Source organism: Mesocricetus auratus, unplaced genomic scaffold (assembly GCF_017639785.1).
Source record: "Mesocricetus auratus isolate SY011 unplaced genomic scaffold, BCM_Maur_2.0 Super-Scaffold_100008, whole genome shotgun sequence".
In the NCBI taxonomy this organism is placed as follows: domain Eukaryota; kingdom Metazoa; phylum Chordata; class Mammalia; order Rodentia; family Cricetidae; genus Mesocricetus; species Mesocricetus auratus.
This window is the reverse complement of record NW_024429192.1, coordinates 65,197,318-65,208,633: the sequence shown is the minus strand read 5'-3', so window position 1 is coordinate 65,208,633 and position 11,316 is coordinate 65,197,318. Positions and strand designations below refer to the sequence as shown.

Below are 11,316 nucleotides of genomic sequence, written 5' to 3'. Positions count from 1 at the left end.
CCCTCCTGAACGCTTACTTGTCTTGTTATCTCATTGGCAGAGCATCGTTGAAGCTGTTTTTTGCAGACAAGGAAGCTCAGCCTGGGAGAGGGGATGGAACCTAACCGCAGGAAGAATTCAGGATATGCATGGGCCAGAATTTGACTCTTGATCTACTTGATGAGTATGTCTTACCCACTGTATGATCTATGAAATGGGGAGGGCACTTATTCAGAGTCTCTCAATTCCAAGGAAGACCCCAGGCATTCTTAGAACTAAAAGAGTTGGGTTTATTTAAGAGGAAGTTGATGCTTTGGAATCTTCAGGCTTTGTACTCAAATACAATGTTTGCTCTAGTAGTGATGAAAAGGACATCATTTTCTCAGTTTGTTTTCTGTTGCTGTGATAAAGACCATGACCAACAGCAATTTGGGTAGGAGAGGGTTTATTTGCCTTATGTATATACCCAAGTCCATTAAGTGGGGACAAGGTAGGAACTGAACACAGGCTCCTGGAGACAGGAACTGAAGCAGAAGCCATGGAGGAATGCTGCTCACTGGCTTGTTCCTCCTGGCTCCCTCAGCCTGCTCTCTAATGCAGCCAGGACCACCTGTATAAGGACAGAGCATCTGGAGTGGGCTGGGTCCTTCCTCACCAACCATCAACTAAGAAAAGACCTCATGAGCTCGCCTCCAGATGACTCTGTCGGAGGTACTTTCTCAGATGACTCCAGCTTTCATGTCAAGGTGTCAAAAAAACAAAACAAACAAACAAAAAAAAACAACCAGGACAATAGGAGCTGGACTGCCAAGAATTATGACAAGAGTACTAGCCACATTTCCCTGTCTTCTGCATACTGGTTACTATACCAATATGTGTTGAAGGTAGAGAAGATTGCAAAATAGCAATAATTGGAGGAAAAGGGGAGGGAAGCCCCCTTTGCCATAGGGCTGTCTTGCATCTGGAAGATCTATCAGGTGCTTCTGTTTGTTTTCTTTTTTTTTTTTCTTTCACTCCAGTTGGTCTGTCCTCCATCTTTTGGGAGCCCAGAGATCAGCACTCACGAAGAAATCAGGGATTCTGTGTCTAGGCTGATTCTTAGTTCCAGCTTGGGGAGGAAAAAAAAACCAAAAAACCAAAAACAAACAAACAACAACAACAAAATGACAGCATAACTGGCTCCTGCCTGACCAGCACTGTTCTCACCAGTGAAGAAGCAGGCAAATCCCCCAGGGAAGACATCAGCCACAAAATATTGCACACCCAGAGAACATTGCTGCTGCTGTTCACACAACCAGGATTCTTATCAATGGTAAGGGTCCATCAGTGAAAACAGTTATGAAGCAAATGTGTACGTGCCCAGAAGAATATGGTTTAGACACTAAAACTGATTGAATTCTTGACTTTCAGCATCATGGATGAGTCTGGAGGGCACAGTTAAGTGAAACAAGCCAGACCCAGAAAGACAAATACCACGGGGATGACCTCACTCATTTGTGAAATCCAAACAAGTTGATGTCATAGAATTAGAGTGGTGATCAGACAGTGTGGAGAGGAGCGGGGGTTGGGGAAGCCTGGCCCATGAATAGCCAAATAAAAAGAGGACATTCTGATGGTCTAAAGCATAGCTATGTAAATATGGTGAATATTGGCCTATGTATTTCCAAATACCCACCGGAAGAGAACAAGCTTCTCACAGGAAAGAAATGATTGAAGTAATAGATATGCTAAATGCCACACTTTGATTATTACACAAAGAATTCCTGTGTCTAACCCATAGTGCACCTCAAAAAAATATGTACAACCATCACATGTTAATTAAAAACACAATAACAGAATTTACAAGAGAAGTAAGCTGTGGGTATTTGGCTGACTTTTGTTTGCTGCATGGATCTGGCAGATGGGTGTAGGCAGGAAGTTCTGGGACCTTGACAGACGCTGACCATCAGTGGGTGTTGGTGGCCCATTTGTCCCAGTTGCTGAGATGACCACATTGTCCTTGTGAAGAGCAAACTGAGAAATCTAAGTCCCTACATCAGGGAACACAGTAGAGCCCGGGGACAGAGCTTTTAGAAAACAGGGAACACAATGGCTACCTGTGATTCTGAATCAGGGAGATTAATTTGACTGGCCAGACAAAAGGTTTCTTTTTGTCTTCAGAGATATGTTTGTCTGTCTGCAAGGGCAGAGACTAAAGGCATCTTGCCACAAACCCCTGCCGCTCCCTCATAGTGGGTAAGGACAAAATGTCCACACACTGCCATCTGGTGGTCGTGATTTGTCACTGCATCTTGAATTAGCCTCTAGACTTCGCAAAGGGCTGGCATGCTACCAGTTGTAGCAATGCAACAATGAAAAAATATGGTTTTTGGCCTTGAGGGACTCACAGTCTAATGGCATAAATAGGCATGTTAATGTTTTAAGTAAAAGGTGAAAGGTGGTATGGAAACACAGGACCTCTGTCTGGATGTACAGGGAGGAACTCCTTCGAGTTGAGTTTGAAGCATCCCTTGTAGGTGGTACCACTGTGACGAAGAGGAGGAGGCTCCTTCTAAACAGAGAGAACAACCATGCAAGGCATTTGTGGAGTGTCACTAGCGCATGACTTGTTGATAAGGGGTATGGGAAAGAAGGGACCGGAAAGAGCTGAGATCAGTAATATAGATCCCAGGAGCCTTGAAATGCCTAAGCAAGGTGTCAGGACTGCTTCAGAACATTAAACAAGAAGATAATGGGTTCAGATTTTGGTGACCCAAATGTGGGCCCCCAGTGTGTACCCATAAGCCTTCCAAATGCTCACCAATGGAAACCCATGATCTGAAATAGATGCAATCATAGCAGTTATGATTAAAGTTAGAGCTGACAGGCCAAAAGTCATCTCCATGCAGTGTCCCTCATCTGTGGCACGTGTGAACACCATAACAAGTCAGTGGCTCAGTGGAGTCACGTGTGATAACCGCTGCTGCAGGAGAGGGATCCCTGACATAATATGATTAGACCCTTTGTGGTTTTAAAGTCTGCTAAGTCCAGTCTATAACATAGAATATTTATAAATCAGGTCCAAGATCTTTCCTTATCCCCTCTTCTAGAGCCATTTATAGATATTTAGTTTCATGGCAATCCCTATTTTATCATTCTGTTTCCAGACACAACTCATATCCCCCAGTCCTACTTCTAGCTTTATTTTGTGAGAGCAAGGTGTAGTTCAGCCATCTCTTCAGTCTCTGTTAAGCATCCCTTGTCTGCCACGCCGGGTATCAATTCACATTCAGTATCTGAAGTCTATGTGTGATCCCCAGCCCACAGATAGTTTACCCCGCGGTAAGGAGAAGTAGTGCCTTGTGTCTATCTCACGGCTGTGTTCATTCTAAAAACTGCACTCTGTAAGGGCTCGGAAGCTATCTTCTGAGTGGCAGTGGCAGCACGGCCCCAGTTTGCAAGAGTTTCTGTTTTGTGACGACGGTGCGTGACTGCGGCATGTCCGTTGGCACAGGTGAGAAATTTCAGACTGATACTTGTCTAAGAATGCGTAGCCTCCTGGTGGGCAAAGGTGATTCCATTCCCAAATGCACTTTCTGATGCAAAGCACAAATTCCCACCCACCAAGCAGAATTTCCTCGGATTCCCCGCTCCTGCTCCCTGTCTTTACTCACGCTTTGCCCACTCTCTCTGCACGGTGGGGTCAGTTTGCTCTCACTTTCCCACGTAGCTCCTCTGTTTCGAGGCTGTGTCCGGAACTGCCTCCTTCTTGCCATCTGGCCACTATCTGCCGCATCTTCCCACCCGGCCCCCACCTTTCCTTGGAGGCCTTCACACAGAGATGCTAACTCACTCAGGGACTTTTTCCAGGGCAGGCTTTTTTGCACAGCGTGCTCCCCGGGGCTGAAGAACTACTTTGACAGCAAATCTTCCTGTAGGTTCATGGTTATTTCCCGGAGACCTCCCAGTTCTTTTATGTGGTCACTGCCAAGTTCAATAAACATTAGTGAATATCACACTTCACAGCTAATGCTTTGAGGCTGTTCTATCCTTCATGAGAGGAGACGGAAATGCAACACAGCCTCCTGCTTCTGATGACTAGAAGAAATGAGGCAGTGGAATAGGACACTCGGTGAGATTCTCCTATTCAGTTACTCCATTCAGTTGCACAGCTCGTCATTTCCATATTTGCCTCCCTTCAGCAAACCATACTCTATGGAGAAAGGAAAACATAGTGAGCCACGTATATATCAATTGTCTTTTCAGTGGATTTTCCCTTATAAGGATCCCTTTGAATATGCAAAATATTTGGGATCTGTGAGTTTCTTCAAAGTCAGGTAGGTGGCTACACCTTTTTTTTTCCTGGAGTCATTTCAAGTGAGTGTCACTGAGGTGGAGAGGCTCATGGACATGGGCTTCTCACCTCCTGCTGCAGGTGCTGGTCTCTCTCTGAAGCTCCCTGAGTACAGATGGACAGACCTGAATGGAGAGATGGACGGTGTTAGGTCATCTCTAGACAGCTCTACCTCTCCCAGGAATGTGCTAGGGCTCAGGACCTCAGTCACCCCATCTGTGGAGAGGGGCTTGACTTCATTGTCTAGAATCTGAAATTTCTGACAATGCCTTGAATTATTGAATTATTTATTTCAGGTTTGGTTTCAAGGATCCCTCTCCAACTCAAAAAGAAAGAAAGAAAGAAAGAAAGAAAGAAAGAAAGAAAGAAAGAAAGAAAGAAAGAGCAAATCTCTTTGATGGCTGATTAAAATAGCTTAGTCATTTTCAACCAATGATAGTTGCATGTTGACTTTGGGTCTCTCTTGATGGTGCTGCAAAAGCCCCTGTGACTGGCCTTAGCAGACTTTAAAACCACAAAGAGTCTAATCATATTATGTCAGGGATCCCTCTCCTGCAGCAGCGGTTATCACATGTGACTCCACTGAGCCACTGACTTGTTATGGTGTTCACACGTGCCACAGATGAGGGACACTGCATGGGGATGACTTTTGGCCTGTCAGCTCTAACTTTAATCATAACTGCTTTGATTGCATCTATTTCAGGTCATGAGTTTCCATTGGTGAGCATTTGGAAGGCTTATGGGTATACACTGGGGGCATGTCTATGGAGGCCAGAGCATAAGATTTCCTAGGAGCTGGGGTAACAGTTGTGATATTCCTGATATGTTAGGAACTGAATTCAAGGTTCTGAAACAGCAGTACACACTCAACACCGAGCTCTGCCTACAGCCCCTAAACATGGCTATGGCTAAGCTGACTGGGGTTCTCACCTCAAAATACAGACAATACACTGCCTACCAGGGGTGTTTCCACTGAAAAGCCAGGAACAGAAAGGGTTGCTTTTTGGTGCTGTTTCCATAGCTACATTATGAATGTGGTACAAGAAGAAAAGTACAAGGGAACATAAAACATGTCGAGAAAACAAGTTTGGTCCTAAAGAAAATATTTTCTGGCAGTCACAGTACAAGATGGATGATATTGAGGATTGTGTCCGATACCGTTTGCAGTTGCTGAGAGGTCACAAACCATCATTATTCACTGAGTTTTGCTACAACTTGCCAGGTACAGACTGTGATTTTAAATAAATACTTTACTTCCAATCATATGATTACCAGTCAAGATCTATTATGTTTTGGTTCCATAAGAACAGATCCTAAGAAGGGGTCGTGTGTGTTGACAGAATGCTCTGACACACCTCCCAGGGGCCAGTGGAGGGAGAGAGAAAGCAGGGGGAGAAGGCTGGAGACCAGTGTGATCTGTTGGAAGAGCCAACCCTATTCTGAGAGTTAGCCATCCTGGACAGTTGTCCCAACCTGATGCAAGTGGTCCATACTTCTGAACTCTGGGACAGTCATTCAGGGAGTATATCACTTCAGGCTCGTTATAACACCTTGTGTCTTGGGTGATCCTTCTCCCATCAGGCATTCAGCTGGCAGATGGGATCAGTATGGAGCACAGTAAGCTTCTACTGTACAGCTCATTCTAAGTGCTCTATGGGAATCCTAGCTACAGACAACAGAAACTCTGATGAATATAGATCATAAGAAGAAGGTATTGGGAGGAACAGAAGGCTAACTGATTCAAGAGAAGGCAGGAGCAGATGTGGGTCATGGGCAGAAGCCAAGGCAAGATCAGAGGTCAAGAATGTAGAGGACTTGGTCCTATGGGGTGCTTCCATCTATAATTAATAGACCTGTACAACATCTCACCTGGATGCCATTGGGCATTACCATAGTCACTTTACTCCTTTTTATTCCTGTCCACCCGTCTGTCTGGGCAGAAGCACCTGGTTAGCCAGTTCTAGTTCCCATACTCCTCAGGTATGGGCTAGAATAGAGAGTGACATGCCTCCTTTCTTTTGGATGTTGGGAAGGCATGGTATCTTACCAATGCCTCTTTCCATGATCACATCCTCAGAAGGAAGTCATGGGGCTGGGAGCTGAACAGAAATCTTTCATGGATGGCCAAAGTACCTCCTTTTATAGTTGCATAAATGAAGGTGACAAGAAATAACTTTATTAACCCATTTAGAGAGGTTAAGAATCTTCATTTGGGGCTGGAGAAATGGCTCAGAAGTTAAGAGCACTGGCAACTCTTCCATAGATTCTGAGTTCAATTCCCAGCAACCACATGGTGACTCACAACCATCTATAATGAGGTTTGGTGCCCTCTTCTGGAGTATAGGCATATATGCCAGAACACTGTATACATAATAAATAAATATTTTTAAAAGCAACCAAAAGCATAAAAAAACAAAGAATCTTCATTTGTTTACTTACTGAATATGTATTGATTCGTTCTAGGTACTTTTAGGCGTGAGGACTCTACAAGGAGCAAGCTAAGCCAAAGGCCCCATCCTTGCACAATACAGGTTTTTATGTATTGTGGGACGGGAGAGTGAGGCAGAGAATGGAAGACAACTCGAAATCATGATGTATCAGAGGGAGATGGAGATACTAGCAGGTAGTACCATGGAAGGAGTGTGGGGAGAGATCTGCACCATGGAGAAGAGTCATCTTAATTTGATTGTTAAAGTCAGTCTTGCTATGACAGTGACATCAGAATCATTACACGGAGAGGAAAGGGAAGGAGGACAGGTGCTGGGCAGAGTGCTGGGCAGAGGAAGTAGCAGGAAGAAGAGGGTGATGTGGAGGCAGAGTGCTAGGCACCAGCACACCTGGCACCTTCAAGGACTAGGAGGGAAACCAAAGAGGAGGGGGCAGGGGGATCAAAGGAGCGAACAGCGGGAGGATATAAAGGGGGTGAATCATGGGGACTTCGGAGCTCATAAAATGCTCTGAGTAGAAGACTACCACAAGCAGACTTATATTTGTAAGAGTGGGGTATGAGAAGGCGTGGACTCTGGTTCGGAGGTTACTGCAATGAGCACTATGGCGTGGAGGGTAGTGTCTGTGGAGATGTCACAAAAATAACAAGAATGTGCCTGTGCAGTGGGCTGAATAATTGCCCTCAGACATGCCCCTGTCCTGATATTGGGAAACTGAAAGATAAACAAGATTTTGTAGATGCAATTAAATTAAAGATCTTGAGTTGGGGAGATTATTGTGGGCTGGGGTGGACATATTGTGATCTTAAGGGTGATTATAATGATTTATAGTGGGCAGGATAAGAAATCAACCTAACAGATCATCAGTGGATGAAATGGGTAACACAGGAAGGGAGGAAGGGAGGAAGGGAAGGAGGAAGGAGGGAAGAAGGGAGGGAGGGAGGGAAGGAAGGAAGGAGGGAAGGGGAGAGGGAGGGAAGGAAAGAGGAAGGAGACAGAGAGGGAGACAGAGACAGACTCATAGAGAGACAAACACATAAAGAGAGACAGAGACATACAAAGAGAGAGACAGACTAATAGAGAGAAAAAAGCATAGAGACAGAGACACAGAGAGAGACAAACACATAGTGACACACAGAGATACACACAGAAAGACAGAGAAACAAACACACAGAGAAAGACAGACACATGCACACACACACAGAGAGAGAGAGAGAGAGAGAGAGAGAGAGAGAGAGAGAGAGGGAGAGAGAGAGATGTTATTGAATCATAAAAAAACAGAAGAAATCTTATTTGTAATACCAAGGACAAGCCTGGAGAACAGTTTACTAAGGTGCATAGCACAGTTACTGGTACAGAAGGAATGAGCAGCATGGCCTTGCTTCTGTGAGGAGTCTAAAGCTATTAAACCAACAAAAAACTGCAGGGTCTATTTAACAAGGACTTGGCAGATGAAAGAAATAAGAATTTTGTTTGTGGAGAGTGCACAAGTTGTGGAGATTTGATATCTACCACAATGACTTAGTTAAAACATTTTAAATTTGAAAGAAAAGGGGTCCTGAGCACTCTTCTTTCACAAAAGGGTCTTTGAGTCAAGTAGTGAACATTTCACTTAGCTTGATTGTGGTAGCTATTATACAGGACACACCTAAACTCAAATATCACACTGTACTTCTTACTATGTACAATTTTCATGTTTGATTACACCTCAATACAGCTGGGAATAAGAAGAGAGAAGATGGCAGAACCAAGGGAGATGTTACACTGCTGGCTTTGATGATGTAGAGATTATAAACCAAGCAAACAAGTTGGCTTCTAGAAGCTAGAAAAATCAAAGAAATTGTTTTGCAGGTCTCCCTGGCGTGTAGCCTTGTAGAGAGTTGATCTTCAGAAGCAGAAGAGGAAAAAACGGTGTTTTCACTCATTGTCTTTGTTGTAATTCGTTACAGCAGTGAGAAGACCCAGATACACTCTGTTTTAGGGAGCAGAACAAACCGTGTTCACTGGGAACTGGCTACAGATGTGAGAAGGAGCCAGAGGTAATGATGCAAGTTTGTGAGGGAGAAATTGGAAGGAGGGAATGTCTTCCACTTTGATGACATTGTCACAGTCCATCCAGCAAGTTCCCTTCCATTCAGAATATGGTAGGCATTGATCTGGAAAAGTGTAGCATGGATTAATATAAACCCAGAGCTTCAATCTGGGTTCAAGCTTCAAGCTGAAGATCAGAAAAGCAAAGCAGCTGGCCTCTAGCTCTTACCTCTACTTCAGACTGAAAGGGCTGTGCTCTCCTCAGTGTGGCTGAAAAAAAACTTCCGTGAGACCCTTTGCTTTTTTACTTTTATACCCTGATTGTACTGGGATTAAAGGCATGTGGTCCCAAGTGCTGAGATCACCTTTGTGTGAGCTGTTTATTTTTAGACTGGATCAATTTCATGTAGCTCAGTGTGGCCTTGAACTAACAGAAATCCATCTGTTGTCTATTGAGTCCTGGGATCAGAGTTATGTGCCACCACCACCTGGCTCTATGGCTAGCTAGTATAGCTGCTGGAATTAAAGGTGTGTGCCACCACCACCCGACTCTATGGCTTGTGGCTAGCTTTGCTTTCTGTACCCTCAGGCAAACATTAGAAAATCATAAATAATGTATCATCACAGAAAAGTGTTCATGGGGCAACTCCCAGCTTAGTGGCTAGATGGATCTCTTCATAGGCACCACCCTACACTGCTTAAATGCCACCATTGAGAGTTGCTGTATGGCCTCTGTCTGTCTGATGGCTTTAGGAAGCATAGGTTGGATAAGACTAGACAAGTGCATTTTATTGTAAGGCAGAGATAAGAAAATATCTGGATCATAGAAGTTATTTTCAGGTAAACTGTGTTGACTGGATGGCACTGCTGCTCTGTTAATGTCACCTTTGGAATGAAGGACATTTTTCCTAAGACCATCACTTATAATGAACCTACATCTCTTAAGATTATCCTTGTCTGGTGACATGTCACTCTAGAGTGGTGGGAGGAGCTAGAGGATGCCACAATCCTAACTCTGCTACTCCCAAGAGACCATGTTCTTTCTGAGGTTCACCATACCACTGTACATCCAGGATACCTCAGCCAAGGTTTTCCAAGAACCTAGCATGTCTGGTTCTTGCCTGTGTCTGTTATGTGTCTGTCAGAGGTATGGCTGAGCTGCTCAGACATCCAGTGTCTCAGCACTGTCTACCTCTGTTTCCAAGGAGCAGACACTGACCTATGCTTTTCTTCTCTCCCCTGCCATCCTATCAGGCTTTATTCCAACCACTGTCCAGGATGCAGTTGGCAACCTTGCTTCTTTTCCAACTGGCTGAGCAAGGAGGACAGACTCCTTTCAAGGGGGCCCAGGGCAGATGGCCTGCATCCTTTCCAGACTGGGTATGGAATGCCAGACTCAGTGAGAAGCCCTGCTCTGATGCGGAGCTCTGGGAGGTGGACAGAGAGGCCAGGTTCTGGCCACCTTCTGTTCTTGTTCACCTAATGATGCTTTTGTGGAGAGACAAGGAGAACAGGCAATTCAAGGAAGGAAGAGATTAGTGCAAGAGGCATGGCAAACATCTGTGACCTTCTGGGAGGAAGTTTCCATGAGAATAAAAAATAAATAAAATAAAATAAAACAAACACTGGGCTCTTATCTCCCTAGTGGAGGGCAAGCCAGCCCTGGCGAGGATCTGGAACCTACCCAGACTGTGTGACTGGAGTTCTAGGTCTGCCACTTCTGCTCCTTTCTGACTGTGGCAGACATGGCTCATCTGGCAGCATCCAGACTGAACTACTTGTGTTGAGTATTATGAGATGAGTATTCTAGAGACAAGCAAGGCTCCCATAAGTGAACAAAAGGATCAAAACCACATAAGCCATGTTCTTGGGTACATTATAGATGTTACATCTTTCTTTGGCTTCTCAAAGGGCCATACTGATAAAACAATGATTCTGGCCAATATTTTTATCAACAAAGAATGAATATCAACATCATAGTAATTTATTAAGACCGTTGGAGGGATCTCTAAGACATCTCTGATAGGAAACAGTAACCATCATTATTTCCTGGCTTTTGAACTGTTTCTACCCAGGTTTTTTTTTCTTATAATCCCCCACTAGTCCAATAAATATGGCTTCCTTATTGTTCATTGTGGAAGAATAGAAAATCTTAGAATGATGGTATTCCTGGGAAGAGCAGGCACCACCCTTAGCAGGCACTCAGCATTATCACCCTTAGAAAGTACTCAGCATCATCACCCTTAGAAGGTACTCAACATCATTACCCTTAGAAGGTACCCATCATTATCAGCCTTAGAAGGTACTCAGCATCAGGATCACCCTTAGAAGGCACTCAGCATCATCACCTCCTTACGCTCAGCGCATCTCACCCAGCTTGTCTCTGTTTTGTTGGTCCTGTCTCCTATTCTTCTGTCAATAGCCCTTCATGTTCTCTTTTCTGGAGATCAAACTAAATTATTTTCATTTTCACTGCTAATGTTTTACCTATTTCTCAGGAGCTGTCCTCAGAGGCAACATTCTTAT

General features: G+C 44.3%; 1 long non-coding RNA gene across 1 annotated transcript; it reads left to right on the top strand.

Annotated features, from left to right (window-relative positions):
- Positions 1-6,781: 6,781 nt before the first annotated feature.
- On the top strand, positions 6,782-10,337 carry LOC121141792. Its single transcript, XR_005878731.1, has 3 exons — positions 6,782-6,935; positions 8,709-8,798; positions 10,045-10,337. It is a non-coding gene; the product is annotated as an uncharacterized LOC121141792 (long non-coding RNA).
- Positions 10,338-11,316: the final 979 nt, after the last annotated feature.